At 42.9% G+C, this 22,667-nt stretch overlaps 1 pseudogene; it reads right to left on the bottom strand.

Annotated features, from left to right (window-relative positions):
- Positions 1-778: 778 nt before the first annotated feature.
- Positions 779-22,667, bottom strand: part of LOC106593315 (cytochrome P450 2K1-like) — a 50,169-nt pseudogene continuing 28,280 nt past the window's right edge.

Below are 22,667 nucleotides of genomic sequence, written 5' to 3'. Positions count from 1 at the left end.
CGAATTAATATACTAAACTAAATGCTAGTCAGGCGGGCGGGTGCAGTTAGCGGTCGGTTGAAGAGCATGCATTCTGTTTTACTAGCATTTAAGAGCAGTTAGAGGCCACGGAAGGAGTGTTGTATGGCATTGAAGCTTGTTTGGAGGATTGTTAACAGTGTCCAAAGGGACAGATGTATACAGAATGGTGTCATCTGTGTAGAGGTGGATCAAAGAATCACGTGCAGCAAATAAATAGTATAATTGATGTTATAAACTGGGTGGTTCGAGCCCTGAATGCCGATTGTCTGACAGCCGTGGTATATCAGACCGTATACCATGGGTATGACAAAACATTTATTTTTACTGCTCTAATTACGTTGGTAACCAGTTTATAATAGCAATAAGGCACCTTGGGGATTTGTGGTATATGGCCAATATACCACGGTTAAGGACTGTGTCCATGCACTCTGCGATGCGTCGTGCCTAAGAACAGCCCTTAGCCGTGGTATACCACACCCCCTCGTGCCTTATTGCTTAAATATATTACTTTTAAAGTATGGTTACATTCAATTGGCTCTGTTAATGCAGTGTCTATTCATTGTCCAAATGCATTGCCGCTTTATATTGCTATAGAATTTTCACAAATGCCTTACTATACGTCATTCCCAAACATTTTATGATCACTTAGATATGGTCATTTTCAGGTTCTCAGTTGTCAGAAGAAATACACGAAAAGGTGTCATTCTTCCTGGGGGTGTATATGAACAGATTTTAATACCATTTCATGATGCTAAAATACTGTCAGTTCCACTTTAAGCCTTTATTAAAAGTTTTGGTGAAATCTACTAGTTGAACATTTTACATTGCTGCACAGTGATTGGTTCCCTCTGAGCACAGACAGTAATTCAAATTCTATTCTATTCCAAACCCCGACTCCAAGTTGACAAAATGCACCAAAATTTGACGGACTGGTGCCGATGTCAAGCACACTCATCAACGGGTTTATTGATTAGCAATACATATGGAGCCGTCTGACACGCTACTAATCAAATAGTCAAAGGTTAATCAGAAGCCTACGTCTTAGCTTATTTATCTTTGGGGTGTATCCAAGCTTAGCATGAGTCAATCATCTAGCGGTTATCATTAACTCACATGGTTAGTGTTATGTACCTTTGGTTAGCCCGTTTGAACAGAACAAGAAAGCTTAAAGGTGCAATAAGTTAGATTTTCGTGCCCAAGTTTTCCAATATATTATATGTAAATAGTCACAAGTATCTAATGTGGCTCAAGCTAACCACTAGCTAAGGTCAATGGACAAGGAGTAGCTTAAACTAGCCACCAGCTAGCGAACAGTTTGTAAACTTCACTTTAAGTGAGACCTTTTGGCTGCTTTTACACAGGCAGCCCAATTCTGGTCTTTTGTCCAATTGTAGGCAAAAGAGCTGATCTGGTAGGTCAAAAGACTAAACAGTGGAAAAAGATCGAAATTGGGTTTCCTATGTAAATGTAGTATTTTTGTTTCAAGTCTCCTTCAACAACTGGAACTGCTAATGGAGGGAAAGTAGGCAGTCGAACTTCCACTCCTGCTGGAGCTAGCTAGTTAGTGGTAGTTATTTGTTCTAGCTAGCAAATATGCTTAAGTATGCTTGCTAGTCATATATATACCCTTGTGGGCATGTTTTTATATTAGTGTCAACATTTACATTACATTTTCATCATTTAGCAGATGCTCACAACTGATAACATTAGCTAGAAAACTGATTGACTTTGCTAAGCTTGGCAACAGCTGTCCAGTCCCAGACAAGGCAGGACAGCAAGCAAAAACAACAAGCATTCTGTACATACATAATAGCAGTGCTTTGAATCAATCAATTACATTGTCGGAATGTAGAGCAATCAAATTAAACCAAAACCATTGAGGGACTGGTTTCATCTCAGACCTGGCTCACAGCACAGCCGGTGAGGGAACCCATTTCAGCATGTTTGTCTAAAGTGGAGTATTTATTCATGTATAATATACATTAGGCCCAGACTCATCTCAGATCCGGCTCACAGCACACAGCTGGTGAGGTAAAGGATGAAGGGTGAACCCCACGGATGGTGTGAGGTCCAGATCATCCTCTGTTACTCCAGGAGGAGGAGAGAAACGAAAGCGCTGCAGGAGGGAGGTGAAGAAGAGGAAGAGCTCCATCTTGGCCAGACCCTCCCCCAGACACACCCTACGACCTGGAACATGATAAAATGAGGGAGACAACATATGACAATTAGGTCTACATAGATTTCTATAGTTGACATAAATTGTACACACATTTCCATACCATAAACTCTCCCTGGGTCAAAGCAATTTCCCAAACTCTTAAGTTTAGAGTACCATAGAAGGATTCACTTACCCAGTCAGTATGGATACAGAAACAGTGGAACTCACCTGCAGAGAAGGGCATGAAGGCATCCCTCTTGGTGAATCGACCTTCCTCATCCAGAAAGTGGGCAGGGTTAAAGGTGTGTGGGCTCTCCCATTCGCTTCCGTCTTGTAGGACAGACGTCAGTAGAGGAAAACAAGCGTCCCCTTCTTGATGAAATATCCCTGGAAGGTGACATCTCGGCTGGTGGTGTGAGGGATGGCCATGGGTAAAATGTTGGCCAGTCTCTGGGTCTCATGGATCACTGCATCAGTGTAGGGTAGGTTCTTCCTGTCCTCTACCAAGGGCTGACGACTTCCTATGACGCTGCTGATCTCCTCTTGGACCCGGTCTGAGACAGAAAGGAGGGAGGACCAAAGTTACTACCCTCAGAAAATGTCATCTTAATCTTTTCCCTGGACATTTTATAATTTTTACAAGATGGCTTGATAACTTAAACGGGGCTCCATGTGAACAATATCTTAACCTACGTACCAAAACAGTCACCTTTTCTGCATAGTTCAATGTTCCCACTTAATGCATAACACCTTTTTGTAAAACAGTGGTCCCACTTGTACACAAGACACTTTCTGCAAAACAGTAGACAACAGCTACACAAGACAAAGTAAATTGTATAAAGCATGTCCAACAACTGTTAGTTTCTCAATTGCTTGAACACTTTCCTCAAAACAGGGATAACGCAGCCCACGCAAACAGTATCATTTGTCATAGAATGAATGGTGAGATGACCTTGTCATTCTATAATGGCTCAACAAATACTATCTGTAACATTGAGTCAGGAAGCAGGTGCAGATGGTGAGTTTAATAATAACGACCATAGCAAGTACAAAACAAGCGCCGCGTCAGGACATGAAAACAGAACAAATTCTGCCTGATGACTGGGGTTGGTGAGGGCTATAAGAAGGGAGAGTAATCAGGGTGGTGATGAAGTCCAGGTGAGCTTAACGATGGGAGCAGCTGTGTGCAATGATGGTTGCCAGGTGTGAGCAATGTGGGTGGCCAGGACCGGTGGATAGTAGACCGGTGATGTCGAGTGCTGGAGGGAGAGAGCAGAAGTAGGTGTGATACTATGACCATCAATAACATATATTTTTCTATTAAATAGAGTAAATGGTACGAGATTGTAATCAACTATTTCATAGACAGCTGTATTCTTGTTCTCTGAATTAGCATCTAATTCTAAAGCAGGAAGAATTTCACTAAACCTAAATTGATACTGTTTAGAATTGCAAAAGTGTCCGGTGCTGTATATTGTAACGATGTAAATGTTTACAATGCATTGAAGATAAATCAAAGAGAAGAGATGTTGAAAGTGCAATTGTGACTTTAGTACTGTAAAACCAGTCACTGTACAAAGACAGTTTACATATTAATGGTAAAAGACATGGGAGTACTTGTTATTGACTGTGATATTAATTTAGTTTTGTTTGACATTCTGTACACAATAGGTTTGTGTCCTGTGTAGAGAATTGTCTAGTGTTTTGCCAAACAGTGCTTATCATTTGCATTTAATGTGAAAACAATGAGAAATTACATACTGTTGTGCATAAAAGGCGATTGTTTTGGCCACGTGGATCCCAGTTTTTGCAGGTAGTCTTGTTATTTTGATGGATGTATTTGCATTTTTAGGGTATCTTTAGTTTTGATGGCGCCAACAGAGATGGCAGCATCGCAACTAGCTCTTAGGAAACTGCAGTATTTTGGTTGTTTATGTACTATTTTTTTTTACGGAATTAGCTCTAGAATTGTTTTGTGCCATTACATACAGCCAGGAAGAACTATTGGATATTATAGTGGCGGTAACTCACCAGAACTACCAGCATCACGACCAGGATTACAACCTGGAGCAGATCCTTTGTTTGCTCTCCCCAGAGCAGTTGAACTTATTCCAGAGGCTGACCCAAAACAACGCCGGTGGAGGAGAGGTACTCGGGGTGGTCTTCTGGTCCGACTTAGGAAGCGTGCACACCACCCACCGCTCCCGAGTATTTTACTCGTTAATGTCAATAAAGTTGACTAACGACTTATGGTGTAACTGTGATAACATACAGGAACTCAAGTCCTTCTGTTCACCCAACCTAGAATATCTCACAATCAAATGCCGACCGTACTATCTCCCAAAGGAATTTACATCAATAATAGCCACAGCCTTCTATATCCCCCACTCAAGCCAATACCACAACGGCCCTTAAAGAACTTCAATGGACTTCATGCAAACTGGAAACGACATATCCTGAGGCTGCATTTTTTTGTAGCTGTGGATTTTAACAAAGCAAACTTGAAGAAAATGCTCCCGAAAGTCTATCAACTCTATGTACTCGCACGGCTAAAACTCTCGACCACTGTTACACTACCTTCCGGAATGCATATAAGGCCCTCCCCCGCCCTCCATTCGGCAAATCGGACCATGATTCCATCTTGCTCCTCTCTTTCTATAGGCAGAAACTCAAACAGGAAGCACCCGTGGTAAGGACTATTCAATCGGTATCCCTGCTTCCAGATTGTTTTGATCACGCGGACTGGGATATGTTCAGAGTAGCTTCAGAAAATAATAAACTCATTCACCGTATCAGTAAATGTGTCTATCAGGAAGTGCATAGGAGAGGTTGTACCCACTGACTATTAAAACCGACCCCAACCAGAAACCGTGGATAGATGGGAGCATTCGCTCAAAACTGAAAGCGCGAACCACCGCATTTAACCAGGGCAAGACTGGGAAAATGGAAGAATATAAACAGTGTAGTTATTCCCTCCGCAAAGCAATCAAGCAGGCTAAACGTCGGTATTGGGACAAAGTTGAGTCTCAGTTCAACAGCTCAGACACGAGACGTATGTGGCAGGGTCTACAGACAATCACGGATTATAAAAGGAAAACCAGCCACGTCGCGGACACCGACGTCTTGCTTCCGGACAGGCTGAACACCTTCGCTCGCTTTGAGGATAATACAGTGCCACTGACACGGCCCACTACCAAGGACTGTGGGCTCTCCTTCTCCGTTGCTGATGTGAGTAAGAGATTTAAGCGTGTTAACCCTCGCAAAGCTGCCGGCCCGGATGGTATCCCTAGCCGCGTCCTCAGAGCGTGCACAGACCAGCTGGCTGCTGTGTACACAGATATATTCAATCAATCCCTATCCCAGTCTGTTGTCCCCACATGCTTTAAGATGACCACCATCTCTTTCTTAGGTACAGGGACAAAGGTAATTGAACTAAATTACTATTGCAGCGTAGCACTCACCTCTGTCATCATGAAGTACTTTGAGACACTAGTCAAGGATCATATCACCTCCACCCTACCGGCCACCTTAGACCCACTTCAATTTGCTTCCCGCCCCAATAGATCCACAGACGATGCAATCGCCACCACACTGCACACTGCCCTAACTCATCTGGACAAGAGGCATACCTATGTAAAAATGCTGTTCATTGACTATAGCTCAGCATTCAACACCATATTACCCTCCAAGCTTATCATCAAGCTCAAGGCCCTGGGTCTGAATCCTGCCCTGTACAACTGGGTCCTGGACTTCCTGACGGGCCGCCCCCAGGTGGTAAAGGTAGGAAACAACACCCCTTCGCTGATCCTCAACACTGGAGCCCCACAAGGGTGTGTGCTCAGCCCTCTCCTGTACTCCTTGTTCACCCATGACTGCGTGGCCAAGCATGCCTCCAACTCAATCATCAAGTTTGCAGATGACACAACAGTGGTTGGCTTGATTATCAACAATGATGAGACAGCCTACAGGGAGGAGGTGAGGGCTCTGGGAGTGTGGTGCCAGGAAAATAACCTCTTACTCAACGTCAACAAAACTGAGATGATCATGGACTTCAGGAAACAGCAGAGGGAGCAGCCCCTATCCACATCGATGGGACCTCAGTGGAGAAGGTGGAAAGTTTTAAGTTCCTCGGCATACACATCACTGACAAACTGAAATGGTCCACCCACACAGACAGTGTGGTGAAGGCGGTGCAACAGCACCTCTTCAACCTCAGGGAGGCTAAAGAAATTTGACTTAACACCTAAAGCCTTTGACAATTGCGAGCATCCTGTCGGGCTGTATCACCGCCTGGACCGGCAACTGCACCGCCCACAACCGCTCCAGAGAGGTGGTGCTGTCTGCCCAACGCATTACGGGGGCAAACTTCCCGCCCTCCTGGACACCTACAGCACCCGATGTCACAAGAATGCCAAAAATATCATCAAGGACATCAACCACCCGAGCTACTGCCTGTTCACCCCGCTCTCATCCAAAAGGCGAGGTTAGTACAGGTGCATCAAAGCTGGGATGGAGAGACTGGAAAAACAGCTTCTATCTCAAGGCCATCAGACTGCTAAACAGCCATCACTAGCACATCAGAGACGGCTGCCTATAGACATAAATTTGAAATCACTGGCCACTTTTAGGAATGGAACACTAGCCACTTTAATAATGTTTCCGTATCTTGCATTACTCATCTCATATGCATAAACTGCACTCTACACTATTCTACTGTATCTTAGCCACTTTGTGTTTACATATTGCATCACCCAGCTCATATGTGTGACGACCCTCCCACTCTGTCTGCCGTATTCTCTCTCTTTGCTCTTGTTTCCTTATTAGGATGCCGGTGGGCGGAGTTGGGAGGGTCGTCAGCTACATGGGAAACACCTGGGCCCGGGTGTGTCCCAGGATAAATAGACCTCTTCCACAGTCATTGGGGAGACTCTCTCCATGCAGACACTTTTGTTGATTTCTGTTGTGGTAGTTTTGTGGCTTTTTGGTTGTTTGCTTTGGCACCCTTCAACACCCTGCATTATTACATTTATGCATGCAAAACACTCCACTTACACTACTGATTACTGACTACACACACCATTGTTTATTGTTCTTAGTTTACTTTAGTTAATAAATATATATTTTGATATTCCTTGTCTCCACGTTGTCTCCCTTTTGTTGCGAACTCTGAGCCGGTTCATAACATATGTATATACTGTATTATATACTATGCCACTGTATCTTAGTCCAATGCCACCCTGACATGTATGTATATATTCTTAATCCATTCCTTACTTAGGTGTGTGTGTATTTGGGTACACAGTTGAAGTTGGAAGTTTACATAAACTGAGTTCAAATGTATTTGGCTACGGTGTTTCACAATTCCTGACATTTAATCCTAGTAAAAATTCCCTGTCTTAGGTAAGTTAGGATCACCACATTATTTTAAGAATGTGAAATGTCAGAATAATAGTAGAGATAATGATTTATTTCAACTTTTATTTCTTTCATCACATTCCCAGTGGGTCAGAAGTTCACATACACTCAATTAGTATTTGGAAGCATTGCCTTTAAATTGTTTAACTTGGGTCAAACGTTTTGGGTAGCCTTCTACAAGCTTCCCACAATAAGTTGGGTGAATTTTTGCCCATTCCGCCTGACAGAGCTGGTGTAACTGAATCAGGTTTGTAGGCCTCCTTGCTCGCACATGCTTTTCAGTTCTGCCCACAGATTTTCTATAGGATTGAGGTCAGGGCTTTGTGATGGCCTCTCCAATATCTTGACTTTGTTGTCCATAAGCCATTTTGCTATAACTTTGGAAGTATGCTTGGGGCCATTGTCCATTTGAAAGACCCATTTGCGACCAAGCTTTAACTTCATGATTGATGTCTAGAGATGTTGCTTCAATATATCCACATAATTTTCCTTCTCATGATGCCATCTATTTTGTGAAGTGTACCAGTCCCTCCTGCAGCAAAGCACCCCCACAACATGATGCTGCCACCCCCGTGCTTCACGGTTGGGATGGTGTTCTTCTCGCAAGCCTCCCCATTTTCCCTCTAAAATATAACAATGGTAATTATGGCCAAACAGTTCTATTTTTGTTTCATCAGACCAGAGGACATTTCTCCAAAAAGTACGATCTTTGTCCCCATGTGTAGTTGCAAACCATAGTCTGGCTTTTTTAATGGCGGTTTTGGAGCAGTGGCTTCTTTCTTGCTGAGCGGCCTGTCAGGTTATGTCAATATAGGACTTGTTTTACTGTGGATATAGATACTTTTGTACCTGTTTCCTCCAGCATCTTCACAAGGTCCTTTGCTGTTGTTCTGGGATTGATTTGCTCGTTTCACACCAAAAGTACATTCACCTCTAGGAGACAGAACGCGTCTCCTTGCTAAGCGGTATGACGGCTGAGTGGTCCTATGGTGTTAACTTGCGTACTATTGTTTGTACAGATGAACGTGGTACCTTCAGGCGTTTGGAAATTGCTCCCAAGGATGAACCAGACTTGTGGAGGTCTACAATTCTTTTTCTGAGGTCTTGGCTGATTTCTTTTGATTTTCCCATGATGACAAGCAAGGAGGCACTGAGTTTGAAGGTAGGCACTGAGTTTGAAGGTAGGCCTTGAAATACATCCACAAATGCACCTCCAATTGACTCAAATGATGTCAGTTAGCCTATCAGAAGTTTCTAAAGCAATGACATTTTCTGGAATTTTCCAAGCTGTTTAAAGGCACAGTCAACTTAGTGTATGTAAACTTCTGACCCACTGGAATTGTGATACAGTGAATTCTAAGTGAAATAATTTCTGTAAAGTGTTGTTGGAAAAATGACTTGTGTCATGCACAAAGTAGATGTCCTAACCGACTTGCCAAAACTATATTTTGTTAAGACATTTGTGGAGTGGTTGAAAACGAGTTTTAATGACTCCAACCTAAGTGTATGTAAACTTCTGACTTCAAATGTATGTTGTGAAACTGTTAGATATCACTTGTTAGAGATTACTGCACTGTCAGAGCTAGAAGCACAAGCATTTCGCTACACCCGCAATAACATCTGCTAAACACGTGTATGTGACCAATAAAATTTGATTTGAATTAATGTATTGGCTGTTTTGAGAAGGCAACTACACTGAACAAAAATCCAAATGCTCACTTTCGATGGCCACTGGTACCCTGGAGAAGTTTGCTCTTCACGGGTGAATCCGGTTTCAACTGTACCGGTCAGATGGCAGACAGTGTGGGCTTTGTGTGGGTGAGCAGTTTGCTGATGTCAACATTGTGAACAGAGAACCCCACCGCCACCATGGGGCAATGGTATGGACAGGTATAAGCTACGGACAACGAACACAATTGCATTTTATTGATGTCAATTTGAATGCACAGAGATACCATGACGAGATCCTGAGACCATTGTCGTGCCATTCATCTGCCGCCATCACCTCACGTTTCAGCATGACAATGCACGGCCCCATGTCGCAAGGATCTGTACACAATTCCAGGAAGCTGAAAATGTCCCAGTTCTTCCATGGCCTGCATACTCACCAGACATGTCACACTTTGAGCATGTTTGGGATGCTCTGGATCGACGTGTACGACAGCGTGTTCCAGTTCCTGCCAATATCCAGAAACTTCGCACAGTCATTGAAGAGGAGTAGGACAACATTCCACAATCAACAGCCTGATCAACTCTCTGCGAATGAGAAGTGTCGCACTGCATGAGGCAAATAGTGGTCTCACCAGATACTGACTGGTATTCTGATCCACACCGCTACCTTTTTCTAAAGGTCTCTCTGACCAACAGATGCATAACTGTATTCCCAGTCATGTGAAATCCATAGATTAGGCCCTAATGAATTTATTTAAATGTACTTATTTCCGTAAATGAACTGAACTTCAGTAAACTCTTTGAAATTGTTGCGTTTATATTTTTGGTCAGTGTACATTTTAAAAATGCATTTAGTGTTCTGAAAAATGGCACTGAGTTCTGTGTCTTGAAAATCTAAAACGATGTTCCAAAAAATTATTATACGCAAATAAGGAAAAGCTGCACACAAACAATATACACCTGTCCAAGCTGGAGGGTGGGGAGGTCAAGTTGGAGGGTGGGGAAAGTGCATTATCTGTTCAACATTGAAGGATGTTTTTGCAAGTGTAATTTTCTGAGAATCTTTCTTTAGACTTTTTGCAGACAATATATGGGACTCTTTTTTTATTTATCTTTCTGTTCTAATAATACATATTATAATTGTGTATTCTACTCCAATCACTGTCTCCTTCCAGGTATTTGCTCCACTGCTCTCCCTCCCAAGTTAAGAACCTGTTGTCCTCTATGGCTACGGTAAACTTTATTACCACATAAATACCACACCATAGATAGATAGTACAATAGCATTGTATCTATCTATCTATCTATCTATCTATCTATCTATCTATCTATCTATCTATCTATCTATCAATCAATCACTTGGCTGCCTTACACATGTAGGTTATCCCAATGAGAAAATCTGGTTGAAATGTCGTCACTTCAACACATTTAGTTACATTCATGTAGATTACAGCTTCATTCACAGTGTTTAAGCATTTGAAACAAACTATAAACTGGTCTGTGGTTCAAGTGGGCAATTTGGAAATGTTTACAGCAAGTAACACCTTGATTGTCTTGCATTACTACAATCACTTGCAATGTCTGTACAAAGGTGCGTGTCTGTGTGCTCATTGATGCTTACCCTGTATAAAGGGGTACTTGGCCATTAGCATCAAAATCCAGCTTAGGGTTGTCCCTGTGGTGTCTGTACCAGCAGAAAACAGGTTGCCCACAGAGGATATCAGGTTTTTGTCATGGTAGTGAGAGTTCTTGTTGCCAGATTCCTTAAACATACAGAAAAAGCATTTTAAAGGGGAGAAATGATTTGTTTTCCCCTCAAAAGTCATGGTCTAGCAGTCTTTGCATTCTTTTTCGAAGGTCAAAAATTTGCTTTCAAAAATGTGTTTTTACATGTAACTTCTACACACATTTTACATACATGATGTAGCAGTCTTAGCTGCAGCCTCCAGAACACATACACTGAGTATACAAAACATTAGGAACAAATGCTGTTTCCATGGATTAGACCAGGGATCATCAACTAGTTTCACCCGCGGGCCAATTTTTTTCTCTCAAACCTTTCTTACATTTGTAGACGATCACACGGGTCTCTCTATTATGCATGGGAATACTTGGGAACAGATTTACAAAATTAAAAATCAGTTGGAGCAGATTTCCTAGTGTTTACAGCCTTTTGTAAAAAAAAAAATTATAATAATAATAGTTCTAACCAAATAAAACCACCCGCGGGCCAAATTCGGTCTGCGGGCTGCCAGTTGGGGAAGCCGTACATAGACTGACCAGATAAATCCAGTTGAAAGCTATGATCCCTTATTGATGTCACTTGTTAAATCCACTTCAAAATCAGTGTAGAAGGGGAGGAGACAGGTTAAATAAAACATTTTAAGCCTTGAGACATGGATTGTGTATGTGTACCATTCAGAGGGTGAATGGGCAAGACAAAAGATGTAAGTGTCTTTGAATCGGGTATGATAATAGGTGCCAGGCGCACCAGTTTGAGTGTCAAGAACTGCAACGCTGCTGGGTTTTTCCACACTCAACATTTTTCCATGTGTATCAAGAATGGTCCACGACCCAAAGGACATCCAGGCAACTTGACACAACTGTGGGAAGCATTCTAGTCAACATGGGCCAGCATCCCTGTGGAATACTTGACACCTTGTAGAGTCCATACCCCCAACGAATTGAGGCTGTTCTGATGGCAAAAAGGGGTGCAACTCAATATTAGGAAGATGTTCCTAGTGTTTTGTACAGTCAATGTATCTGTGCAGCCTGGGCCCAATGCGATTTCAGAACAATCTCTCCTATATTTTCTCCATTCTCTATCACATGGGCCATTTACGCATTTCTCAATGTCCACTAAATCCCTAGATGTTATTCATTCAAAGAATTAACATGTTTTATTTCTGGGGGGTAGATCAGCTTTAATATTGCAGATGGAAGCTACAATCTATCAATGTAAATGTCAGCATCATTTCCAAACCCCCATATTGTTTTTGTAAAAATGTACAGTGCATTCGGAAAGTATTCAGATCCCTTGACTTTTTCCTCATTTTGTTTTTTTTTACAGCATAATTGTAAAATTGATTACATTCATTTTCTTCCTCAATCTACAAACAATACCCCATAATGACAAAGCAAAAACAGGTTTAGACATTTTTACACATTTATAATAAAATAGAAAATGGAAATATCACATTTGCAGGGCTGAGATTCATTCGTACTACACCGGCTCCGCTGCGCGTCTTATTTGGCAGGGCTTGCAAACTATTACAGACTACAAAGGGAAGCACAGCCGCGAGCTGCCCAGTGACACGAGCCTACGAGACGAGCTAAATTACTTCTATGCTTGTTTCGAGGCAAGCAACACTGAGGCATGCATGATAGCATCAGCTGTTCCGGACGACTGTGTGATCACGCTCTCTGTAGCTGACGTGAGTAAGACCTTTAAACACGTCAACATTCACAAGGCTGCGGGGCCAGAGCGGATTACCAGGACGTGTGCTCCGGGCATGTGCTGACCAACTGGCAGATGTTTTCACTGACATTTTCAACATGTCCCTGATTGAGTCTGTAATACCAACATGTTTCAAGCAGACCACCATAGTCCCTGTGCCCAAGAACACTAAGGCAACCTGCCTAAATGACTACAGACACGTAGCCCTTTCCCACCTGGACAAAAGGAACACCTACGTGAGAATGCTATTCATTGACTACAGCTCAGCGTTCAACACCATAGTACCCTCAAAGATCATCACTAAGCTAAGGATCCTGGGACTAAATACCTCCCTCCGCAACTGGATCCTGGACTTACTGTTGGGCCACCCCCAGGTGGTGAGGGTAGGTAGCAACACATCCAGGCCACGCTGATCCTCAACACTGGAGCCCCTCAGGGGTGCGTGCTCAGTCCCCTCCTGTACTCTCTGTTCACCCACGACTGCGTGGCCTGGCACGACTCCAACACCATCATTAAGTTTGCAGATGACGAAACAATGGTAGGCCTGATCACCGACAATGACGAGACAGCCTACAGAGAGGAGGTCAGAGACTTGGCCGGGTGGTGCCAGAATAACAACCTATCCCTCAACGTAACCAAGACTAAGGAGATTATTGCGGACTACAGGAAAAGGAGGACCGAGCATGCCCCCATTCTCATCGACGGGGCTGTAGTGGAACAGGTTGAGAGCTTCAAGTTCCTTGGTGTCCACATCACCAACAAACTAGAATGGTCCACACACACCAAGACAGTCGTGAAGAGGGCACAACAAAGCCTATTCCCCCTCAGGAAACTAAAAAGATTTGGCATGGGTCCTCAGATCCTCAAAAGGTTTCTACAGCTGCAACATCGAGAGCATCCTGACAGGTTGCATCACTGCCTGGTACGGAAACTGCTTGGCCTCCGACCGCAAGGCACTACAGAGGGTAATGCATACTGCCCAGTACATCACTGGGGCTAAGCTGCCTGCCATCCAGGACCTCTACACCAGGCGGTGTCAGAGGGCCCTAAAAATTGTCAAAGACCCCAGCCACCCCAGTCATAGACTGTTCTCTCTACTACCGCATGGCAAGCTGTACCGGCGTGCCAAGTCTAGGACCAAAATGCTTCTCAACAGTTTTTTATCCCCAAGCTATAAGACTTCTGAACAGGTAATCAAATGGCTACCCGGACTATTTGCATTGTGTACCCCGCACCCTCAACCCCTCTTTTACGCTGCTGCTACTCTCTGTTTATCATATATGCACAGTCACTTTAACTATACATTCATGTACATACTACCTCAATTAGCCCGACGAACCAGTGCCCCCTCACATTGGCTACCCGAACTATCTGCATTGTGTCCCGCCACCCATCACCCGCCAACCCCTCTTTTACGCTACTGCTACTCTCTGTTTATCATATGCATAGTCAATTTAACCATACCTACATGTACATACTACCTCAATCAGCCCGACTAACCGGTGCCTGTATATTGCCTCGCTACTGTATATTGCCTCGCAACTGTTATTTTTCACTGTCTTTTATATTGTTGTTTTTTTCTGTTGTTTTTTTATTTCTTTACTTATCTATTGTTCACCGAATACCATTTTTTACTTAGAAATTGCACTGTTGGTTGGAGCCTGTAAGTAAGCATTTCACTGTAAGGTCTACACCTGTTGTATTCGGCACACGTGACAAATAAACTTTGATTTGATTTACAGTGGCTTGCGAAAGTATTCACCCTCTTGATATATTTCCTATTTTGTTGCCTTAAAACCTGGGATTAAAATAGATTTTGGGCGGGTCTGTATAATTTAATTTACACAACGTCTACCGCTTTGAAGATGCAAAATATTTTTCGTGAAACAAACAAGAATTAAGATAAAAAAACTGAACTTGAGTGTGCATAACTATTCACCCCCCCAAAGTCAATACTTTGTACAGCCACCTTTTGCAGCAATTACAGCTGCAAATCTCTTGGGGTATGTCTCTATAAGCTTGGCACATCTAGCAACTGGGATTTTTTCCCATTCTTCAGGGCAAAACTGCTCCAGCTCCTTCAAGTTGGATGGGTTCCGCTGGTGTACAGCAATCTTTAAGTCATACCACAGATTCACAATTGGATTGAGGTCTGAGCTTTGACTAGGCCATTCCAAAACATTTAAATGTTTCCCCTTAAACCACTCGAGTGTTGCTTTAGCCGTATGCTTAGGGTCATTGTGCTGCTGGAAGGTGAACCTCCATCCCAGTCTCAAATCTCTGGAAGCCTGAAAAAGGTTTCCCTCAAGAATTTCCCTGTATTTAGCGCCATCTATCATTCCTTCCATTCTGACCAGATTCAAAGTCCCTGCCGATGAAAAACATCCCAACAGCATGATGCTGCCACCACCATGCTTCACTGTGGGGATGGTGTTCTCGGGGTGATGAGAGATGTTGGGTTTGCGCCAGACATAGCGTTTTCCTTGATGGCCAAAAAGCTACATTTTATCTGACCAGAGTACCTTCTTCCATATATTTGGGGAGTCTCCCACATGCCTTTTGGCGACCACCAAACGTGTTTGCTTATTTTTTTCTTTAACCTCTCTGGGCCAGTGGGATGTTTGCGTCCCACCCTAGTCAACAGCCAGTGGAATCGCGTGGCGCGAAATACAAATACCTCAAAAATGCTATAACTTCAATTTCTCAAACATATGACTATTTTACACCATTTTAAAGATAAGACTCTCGTTAATCTAACCACGTTGTCCGATTTCAATAAGGCTTTACAGCGAAAACAAAACATTAGATTATGTCAGGAGAGTACACTGCCAAAAATAATCACACAGCCATTTTCAAAGCAAGCATATATGTCACAAAAACCAAAACCACAGCTAAATGCAGCACTAACCTTTGATGATCTTCATCAGATGACAGTCCTAGGACATTATGTTATACAATACATGCATGTTTTGTTCAATCAAGTTCATATTTATATCAAAAAACAGCTTTTTACATTAGCATGTGATGTTCAGAACTAACATACCCACCGAAAACTTCCGGTGAATTTACTAAATTACTCATGATAAACGTTGACAAAATACATAACAATTATTTTAAGAATTATAGATACAGAACTCCTTTATGCAAACGCTATGTCAGATTTTAAAATAGCTTTTCGGCGAAAGCACATTTTGCAATATTCTGAGTACATAGCTCGGCCATCACAGGCTAGCTAATTTGACACCCACCAAGTTTGGGGCAACCTAAACTCAGAATTACTATTAGAAAAATTGGATTAGCTTTGCTGTTCTTTGTCAGAATGCACTCCCAGGACTTCTACTTCAACAACAAATGTTGTTTTGGTTCCAAATAATCCATAGGTATATACAAATACCTCCATTTTGTTCGTGCATTCAGGTCACTATCCGAAGGGTAACGCGCGAGCGCATTTTGTGACAAAAAAAATCTAAATATTCCATTACCGTACTTTACCTCTTGGGGGCAGTATTTGCACGGCCGGATAAAAAAACGAATGCGATTTAAACTGGTTACTACTCTTGCCCAGAAACGAGAATATGCATATAATTAGTAGATTTTGATAGAAAACACTCTAAAGTTTCTAAAACTGTTTGAATAGTGTCTGTGAGTATAACAGAACTCATATGGCAGGCCAAAACCTGAGAAGATTCCATACAGGAAGTGCCCTGTCTGACAATTTGTTATCCTTCTGTTGCATCTCTATCAAAAATACAGCATCTCTGCTGTAACGTGCCATTTTCTAAGGCTTCCATTGGCTCTCAGAAGGCGCCAGAAAGTGGAATGACGTGTCTCCTGTCTCTGGGCGAAGAACAGCAGGAGTATTTATTAGTGGTCAGGCTGGAAACAGTGACACTGGAGATGCGCGTTCATGAGAATTCTCAATTTTTTTCTTTCAGCCTTTGAATGAATACAACGTCGCCCGGTTGGAATATTATCGCTATTTTACGAGAAAATTAGCTGATTTTAAACAGCGTTTGACATGCTTCGAAGTACGGTAATGGAATATTTTGAATTTTTTTGTCCAGAAATGCGCTCGCGTGTCACCCTTCGGATAGTGACTTGAACGCACGAACAAAACGGAGCTATTTGGATATAACTATGGATTATTTGGAACCAAAACAACATTTGTTGTTGAAGTAGAAGTCCTGGGAGTGCATTCTGACAAAGAACAGCAAAGCTAATCCAATTTTTCTTATAGTAAATCTGAGATTGGTGAGGGCCAAACTTGGTGGGTGTCAAATTAGCTAGCCGTGATGGCCGGGCTATGTTCTCAGAATATTGCAAAATGTGCTTTGCCAAAAATCTATTTTAAAATCTGACACCGCGATTGCATAAAGGAGTTCTGTATCTATAATTCTTAAAATAATTGTTATGTATTTTGTGAACGTTTATCGTGAGTAATTTAGTAAATTCACCGGAGGTTTGCGGTGGGTATGCTAGTTCTGAACATCACATGCTAATGTAAAAAGCTGTTTTTTGATATAAATATGAACTTGATTGAACAAAACATGCATGTATTGTATAGCATAATGTCCTAGGAGTGTCATCTGATGAAGATCATCAAAGGTTAGTGCTGCCTTTAGCTGTGGTTTTGGTTTTTGTGACATATATGCTTGCTTTGAAAATGGCTGTGTGACATAATCTAATGTTTTGCTTTCGCTGTAAAGCCTTTTTGAAATCGGACAATGTGGTTAGATTAACGAGAGTCTTGTCTTTAAAATGGTGTAAAATAATCATATGTTTGAGAAATTTGAGAAGTTATAGCATTTTTGAGGTACAGTGGGGCAAAAAAGTATTTAGTCAGCCACCAATTGTGCAAGTTCTCCCACTTAAAAAGATGAGAGAGGCCTGAAAAAAAAATCCTGAAAATCACATTGTAGGATTTTTAATGAATTTATTTGCAAATTATGGTGGAAAATAAGTATTTGGTCACCTACAAACAAACAAGATTTCTGGCTCTCACAGACCTGTAACTTCTTCTTTAAGAGGCTCCTCTGTCCTCCACTCGTTACCTGTATTAATGGCACCTGTTTGAACTTGTTAACAGTATAAAAGACACCTGTCCACAACATCAAACAGTCACACTCCAAACTCCACTATGGCCAAGACCAAAGAGCTGTCAAAGGACACCAGAAACAAAATTGTAGACCTGCACCAGGCTGGGAAGACTGAATCTGCAATAGGTAAGCAGCTTGGTTTGAAGAAATCAACTGTGGGAGCAATTATTAGGAAATGGAAGACATACAAGACCATTGATAATCTCCCTCGATCTGGGGCTCCACGCAAGATCTCACCCCGTGGGGTCAAAATGATCACAAGAACGGTGAGCAAAAATCCCAGAACCACACGGGGGGACCTAGTGAATGACCTGCAGAGAGCTGGGACCAAAGTAACAAAGCCTACCATCAGTAACACACTACGCCGCCAGGGACTCAAATCCTGCAGTGCCAGACGTGTCCCCCTGCTTAAGCCAGTACATGTCCAGGCCCGTCTGAAGTTTGCTAGAGAGCATTTGGATGATCCAGAAGAGGATTGGGAGAATGTCATATGGTCAGATGAAACCAAAATAGAACTTTTTGGTAAAAACTCAACTCGTCGTGTTTGGAGGACAAAGAATGCTGAGTTACATCCAAAGAACACCATACCTACTGTGAAGCATGGGGGTGGAAACATCATGCTTTGGGGCTGTTTTTCTGCAAAGGGACCAGGACGACTGATCCGTGTGAAGGAAAGAATGAATGGGGCCATGTATCGTGAGATTTTGAGTGAAAACCTCCTTCCATCAGCAAGGGCATTGAAGATGAAATGTGACTGGGTCTTTCAGCATGACAATGATCCCAAACACACCGCCTGGGCAACAAAGGAGTGGTTTCGTAAGAAGCATTTCAAGGTCCTGGAGTGGCCTAGCCAGTCTCCAGATCTCAACCCCATAGAAAATCTTTGGAGGGAGTTGAAAGTCCGTGTTGCCCAGCGACAGCCCCAAAACATCACTGCTCTAGAGGAGATCTGCATGGAGGAATGGGCCAAAATACCAGCAACAGTGTGTGAAAACCTTGTGAAGACTTACAGAAAAGGTTTGACCTGTGTCATTGCCAACAAAGGGTATATAACAAAGTATTGAGAAACTTTTGTTATTGACCAAATACTTATTTTCCACCATAATTTGCAAATAAATTCATTAAAAATCCTACAATGTGATTTTCTGTTTTTTTTTCTCATTTTGTCTGTCATAGTTGAAGTGTACCTATGATGAAAATTACAGGTCGCTCTCATCGTTTTAAGTGGGAGAACTTGCACAATTGGTGGCTGACTAAATACTTTTTTGCCGTACTGTATTTGTATTTCGCGCCACGCGATTCCACTGGCTGTTGACTAGGTGGGAGGCAAGCTAGCCCAGGGAAGTTAACCTCTCTGGGCTAGGCGGGATGAATTCGTCCCACCTACGTAACAGCCAGTTGAATCCCGTGGCGCGATTTTCAAATACCTTAGAAATGCTATTACTTCAATTTCTCAAACATATGACTATTTTACAGCATTTTAAAGACAAGACTCTCGTTAATCTAACCACACTGTCCGATTTCAAAAAGGCTTTACAACGAAAGCAAAACATTAGATTATGTCAGCAGAGTACACAGCCAGAAATAATCAGACACCCATTTTTCAAGCTAGCATATAATGTCACATAAACCCAGAAGACAGCTAAATGCAGCACTAACCTTTGATGATCTTCATCAGATGACAATCCTAGGACATTATGTTATACAATACATGCATGTTTTGTTCAATCAAGTTCATATTTATATCAAAAACCAGCTTTTTACATTAGCATGTGACGTTCAGAACTAGCATACCCCCCGCAAACTTCTGGGGAATTTACTAACAATTTACTAAATTACTCACGATAAACGTTCACAAAAAACACAACAATTATTTTAAGAATTATAGATACAGAACTCCTTTGTGCAATCGAGGTGTCCGATTTTAAAATAGCTTTTCGGTGAAAGCACATTTTGCAATATTCTCAGTAGATAGCCCAGCCATCACGGCTAGCCATTTAGACACTGACCAAGTTTAGCCCTGACCTAAGTCAGATTTACTATTACAAAAGTTTGATTACCTTTGTTGTCTTCGTCAGAATGCACTCCCAGGCCTGCTACTTCAATAACAAATGTTGGTTTGGTCCAAAATAATCCATCGTTATATCCAAATAGCGGCGTTTTGTTCGTGCGTTCCAGACACTATCCGAAATGGTAAATCAGGGTTACGAGCATGGCGCAATTCGTGACAAAAGAATTCTAAATATTCCATTACCGTACTTCGAAGCATGTCAACCACTGTTTAAAATCCATTTTTATGCCATTTTTCTCGTAAAAAAGCGATAATATTCTGACCGGGAATCTCCGTTTAGGTAAACAGAGGAAAGAAAACAAAGCTTTCGGTCGACGCGGGCACGAGCCTGAGTCTCACAGTACTGTAACCAGCCACTACCCAAACGCGCTACTTTTTTTCAGCCAGAGCCTGCAAAGCCACGATTCAGCATTTTGCCGCCTTCTGAGAGCCTATGGCAGCCGTAGGAAGTGTCATGTAACAGCAGAGATCCTTTGTAATGGATAGAGATGGCAAAGAAGGCCAAGAAATGGTCAGACAGGGTACTTCCTGTACAGAATCTTCTCAGGTTTTGACCTGCCATTTGAGTTCTGTTATACTCACAGACACCATTCAAACAGTTTTAGAAACTTTGGAGTGTTTTCTATCCAAAGCCAATAATTATATGCATATTCTAGTTACTGGGCAGGAGTAGTAACCAGATTAAATCGGGTACGTTTTTTATCCAGCCGTGTCAATACTGCCCCCTAGCCCTAACAGGTTAAGGCAAGGGCTGATTTCAAGGTTTTACTGCTAACCTACAAAGCATTACATGGGCTTGCTCATACCTATCTTTCCGATTTGGTCCTGCCGTACGTATCTACACGTACGCTACGGTCACAAGACGCAGGCCTCCTAATTGTCCCTAGAATTTCTAAGCAAACAGCTGGAGACAGGGCTTTCTCCTATAGAGCTCCATTTTTATGGAATGGTCTGCCTACTCATGTGAGAGACGCTGACTCAGTCTCAACCTTTAAGTCTTTACTGAAGACTCATCTCTTCAGTAGGTCCTATGATTAAGTGTAGTCTGGCCCAGGAGTTTGAAGGTGAACGGAAAGGCTCTGGAGCAACGAACCGCCCTTGCTGTCTCTGCCTGGCCGGTTCCCCTCTCTCCACTGGGATTCTCTGCCTCTAACCCTATTACAGGGGCTGAGTCACTGGCTTACTGGTGTTCTTCCATGCCTTCCCTAGGAGGGGTGCGTCACTTGAGTGGGTTGAGTCACTGACGTGGTCATCCTGTCTGGGTTGGCGCCCCCCCTTGGGTTGTGCCGTGTCGGAGATCTTTGTGGGCTATACTCAGCCTTGTCTCAGGATGGTAAGTTGGTGGTTGGAGATATCCCTCTAGTGGTGTGGGGGCTGTGCTTTGGCAACGTGGGTGGGGTTATATCCTGCCTGTTTGGCCCTGTCCGGGAGTATCATCGGATGGGGCCACAGTGTCTCCTGACCCCTCCAGTATTTATGCTGCAGTAGTTTATGTGTCGGGGGGCTAGGGTCAGTCTGTTACATCTGGAGTATTTCTCTTGTCTTATCCGGTGTCCTGTGTGAATTTAAATATGCTCCCTCTAATTCTTTCTTTCTTTCTTTCTTTCTTTCTCTCTTTCTCTCTCTTGGAGGACCTGAGCCCTAGGACCATGCCTCAGGACTACCTGGCATGATGACTCCTTGCTGTCCCCAGTCCACCTAGCCGTGCTGCTGCTCCAGTTTCAACTGTTCTGCCTGCGGCTATGGAACCCTGACCTGTTCACCGGACGTGCTACCTGTCCCAGACCTGCTGTAGAGCGGTAGAGATACTCTCAAAGATGGGCTATGAAAAAGCCAACTGACACTTACCCTTGAGTTGCTGACTTGTTGCACCCTCGACAACTACTATGATTATTATTATTTGACCATGCTGGTTATTTATGAACATCTTGGCCATGTTCTGTTATAATCTCCACCCGGCACAGCCAGAAGAGGACTGGCCACCCCTCATAGCCTGGTTCATCTCTAGGTTTCTTCCTAGGTTTTGGCCTTTCTAGGGAGTTTTTCCTAGCCACCGTGCTTCTACACCTGCATTGCTTGCTGTTTGGGGTTTTAGGCTGGGTTTCTGTACAGCACTTTGAGATATCAGCTGATGTAAGAAGGGCTATATAAATAAATTTGATTTGATTTGATCCCCACAGCATGATGCTGCCACCACGCTTCACCATAGGGATGGTGCCAGGTTTCGTCCAGATGTGATGCTTGGCATTCAGGCCAAAGAGTTAAATCTTGGTATCATCAGACCAGAGAATCTTGTTTCTCATGGTCTGACGGTCCTTTAGGTGCCTTTTGGCAAACTCCGAGAGGGCTATTGTGCCTTTTATTGAGGAGTGGCTTCCATCTGGCCACTCTACCATAAAGGCCTAATTGGTAGAGTGCTGCAAAGATAATTGTCCTTCTGGAAGATTCTCCCATCTCCACAGAGAAACTCTGGAGCTCCGTCAGTAACCATCGGGTTCTTGGTCACCTCCCTGACCAAGGCCCTTCTCCCCAGAATGCTCAGTTTGTCTGGGCGGCCAGCTCTAGGAAGAGTCTTGGTGGTTTCAAACTTCTTCCATTTAAGAATGATGGAGGCCACTGTGTTCTTGGGAACCTTCAATGCTTTACAAATGTTTTAGTACCCTTCCCCAGATATGTGCCTCGACACAATCCTGTCTCGGAGCTCTACGGACAATTCCTTTGACCTCATGGCTTGGTTTTTGCTCTGACATGAACTGTCAGCTGTGGGACCTTATATAG

This window comes from Salmo salar, chromosome ssa06 (assembly GCF_905237065.1).
Source record: "Salmo salar chromosome ssa06, Ssal_v3.1, whole genome shotgun sequence".
NCBI lineage: Eukaryota > Metazoa > Chordata > Actinopteri > Salmoniformes > Salmonidae > Salmo > Salmo salar.
The sequence above is the reverse complement of the archived record's forward strand: the minus strand, read 5'-3'. Positions and strand labels throughout refer to the sequence as shown.